Source organism: Hipposideros armiger, unplaced genomic scaffold (genome assembly GCF_001890085.2).
Source record: "Hipposideros armiger isolate ML-2016 unplaced genomic scaffold, ASM189008v1 scaffold_284, whole genome shotgun sequence".
NCBI classification, from domain to species: Eukaryota; Metazoa; Chordata; class Mammalia; order Chiroptera; family Hipposideridae; genus Hipposideros; species Hipposideros armiger.
The window spans coordinates 1,612,055-1,615,320 of record NW_017731634.1 but is presented as its reverse complement, the minus strand read 5'-3'; the positions used below and the strand labels follow the sequence as shown (position 1 = coordinate 1,615,320).

The 3,266-nt window shown below is 47.7% G+C and overlaps 1 protein-coding gene across 4 annotated transcripts in view; it reads right to left on the bottom strand.

Annotated features, from left to right (window-relative positions):
• The window catches only part of CDK11B (cyclin dependent kinase 11B), a 16,641-nt gene that overhangs the window by 7,510 nt on the left and 5,865 nt on the right, over nt 1-3,266 (bottom strand). The gene's annotated exons all lie outside the window — the stretch shown is intronic.

Sequence of the window (3,266 nt, the reverse complement as noted above, 5' to 3'; positions counted from 1 at the left end):
GCCCTCTGGCATCCCAAGCCAGCTCTTAACCATCGCGCTACTCAGCCGGCCCACTTCCAACCCATTTTTGTCTTTGCTTCTAAGGTGTTCCTCTTACAGACAGCATCTTGCTGGATCTTGCTTCTCTGATAATCTTGCCCCTGCTTGGGGTACAGCGACCATTACGGTCAATGTAATTATGGATGTGGTTGGACTTTTGTTTTTTCACTCTATTTTCTCTATGTTTTCTGTCCTTTTCTGTCTCCCTGTTTTGGGTTTAAATAAGTATCTTTAGTATACCACTTTAATTCTTGTTTGTACTCTTAAATTAACTGTTTGCTTGACGGGTGATCGCAGTATGCATCTCATCAGATTGCCACTAATTTCCATGAAACAGAGAACCTGTCTCAGCACAGCTCCCTGCCCCTTCTCCTGTGCAGCCTACACGTATTACGTATTGCATGACAACAGTGCCTTTATAAGTATGGCTTTATACAATCCTGTGTCTCTCACAGAAGACGTGAGAATGAACATCCACATAGATTCTCTTATGCTAACCCACTTTTACCATTTCCAGTGCTTATCTTTTCTTCCCGTAGATTTAATGCTGCCTGGTGTCATTTCCATTCAGGCAGAAGGTCTCAGGTATTTCTTGAAGGCAGGTCTTACTAATGGTGGATTCCACCAGTTTATGTTCACCTGGGAGTCTTGACTTCCCTCTTCCTGGTGAAATGCTTTTGCTGGCTATACACTTCCTGGTGGACACACCTTCTCTCAGCAGCATGGCTGTGCCATCCCACTGCCTTATGGCCCCCACCTATGAGCAGTCAGCTACCAGCATCACCAAAGCTCCCCCTCTATTGAGACTGTTTTTCGCTTGCTGCCTTTCAAGATTTTTTTCTGTGGCTTTCACCAGTTTGACTATGATGTGACTGTATACCATGCTTGGGGTTCACGGATCTTTTAGAGAATGCAGATAAATGTTTTTCATTAAGTTTGGAAAGTTTTCAGCCATTATTTTCAAAAACACCGTTGTGCCCCTTCTCTCTTCTCTGCTGGGAAGCCATCACATGGATGTTGTCCCACTAACCTTTGAGGCTCTGTTCACTTTTCTTGCACGTTTTTTCTTTCTGTTCTTCAGAAAGCACAATTTCTACTGCTCCATCTTCAAGTCCCCTGCTTCCAACTCTTTTCTCAATCCAAGTCTTTGCTAAATCTGAACACTCAGTTTCTACTGATGCTTTTCTTCTGTAACAGGTGTCATACTTTATTTCTTTGTACGTCTCAAAACTTTTTGTTGAAAATTGGACATCTGAGATGCCGGCCGAGTGGCTCAGCTGGTTAAGAGTTGGCTTAAGAGCGAGAGCTCTGAGAAACAGGGCCACCGGTTTGATTCCCACATGGGCCAGTGACGCTGTGCCTGAGCTGAGCTGCCAACAGGTGGCAGGATGGCTCAGTCGGTGTAACAAGATTGCCTGTTTGATGGTGGGCTATGCCCACCCACAACTAAGACTGAACTTGGAACCTTGAGCTGAGCTGCCACCTGAGTGGCTCAGTGGATAGAGCGTGCACCTTAACAAGGCTGCTGGTTCGACTCCCGCATGGGATGGTGGCTATGCCCACTAGCAACTAAAATTAAACACAGCACCTTGAGCTTAGAGGCCACGAGCTGACGGGCAGCCAGATGGTGACTGGTGCCCTCCACAACTAAGACTGAAGAACAACAACCTGGCTGGTCCCCCTCCCCAATTCCCCAACACTGTTCCTTTCCCCCAACACCCCAATAAAATCTTAAAAAAACAAATTGGCCATCTGAGATAACATGTTGTAGCAACTCTGGATTCTTTTTTTTTTTTACATTGGGGAATTGGGGGATGGGAACAGTGCTGGGGAATTGGGATAAGGGGAACAAAGAAGTTGCTGTCCTTTTGTTCTTCAGTCTAGTTGTGGAGGACGTTGCTTCACTGGCCCAGGTTGGCACCATCATTGCGCTCTTCCCGGGCGAGGCAATCAGTCGCCGGCTTCTGGACGGTCGCTCAGGGCAGCTGCTAGCTACACACGGTAGCCCATGGCAGCCCACTACAGCCTACGCCGTCACCAGCGACTCACAGCAGCCCAGCTTCAGATTCAGCTGTTATTCAGCATCTTAGCTATAGAGGGCAGTACTACTGGCCCTCATATGTGGGATCCGAACCGGGGCCCTCTGGCTCCCAAGCCAACTCTTAACCAACGCGCTACTCAGCCCGCCCAGCAACTCTGGATTCTAATGTTACCTTTCAGTTGTTGCTGGTGGTTTGATAACCTCCTTGGCTGAATCTGTGAACTCTGTCTCCCTTGTAGTGTGTGCCCACTGCTGTTTTTTCCATTTCTTTTTATTTTCAAAGTTGGCTTCCTTGGGGTCCCCACTGTTATCTGCACAACTGTGCAATCAGGCCACATTGGACAGTTAGCACAGGGTTTGGCAAACATGGCTATTTCATGTGCTAGCTGCAAACCCAGATGCTGTGAGAGCTCTGCTCACCCCGCAGTGGTCTCAGACCTTTACCTTCGGGCCTCAGCTTCTTCCATACCCTCCGTGTCACAAGAGCCAAAGCTCTTCTCACACACCTTCTTTGTTTTATTTTTTAATCTTTATTTTACTTTCTATATAGATAGGTTCAAAAGGTCACACGTATCTGGTAATTCTATGTTGTTTGAGGATATTTAACATTCTTGGATCCATCTCACTAGATCCGGAACCTCTTGCTGACGCCATCTGGATTAAAGGCAGTTTAACAGTGGCCCCAGGGATAATATCAGGAGCTGCAAAGCCAGAGTAAGTTGGGTTTGACCTTCAAGCCCAATAATTGGCTACCATACCAAGATTTGGAAACATCTCCAGCATGGCTGGATGTTGTAGCGCTCCTCCAAATTCAAAATATTGTCCGAATGCCCTTTTATTATAATAATCTTGGACTTCTCAAATAAAATCAACTTAAACAGGTGGTAATGCGATGGAGCCATCTATACATTGTTCAAGAAACACTCAGGGGCCGGCCGAGTGGCGCGATGGTTAAGAACTCACTTGGGATGCTGGAGGGCCCCGGTTCGGATCCCACATATGAGGGCCAGTGACACTGCCCTCCACAGCTAAGATGCTGAATGACAGCTCAACCTGGAGCTGGGCTGCTGTGAGTCACTGGCAACGGCGTAGGCTGCACTCCCTGTGGCAGTGGGTTGCCATGGGCTACCGTATGTAGCCAGCAGCCAGCGTGAGCGGCCAGCAGCCGCAGTGAGCGGCCGTCCAG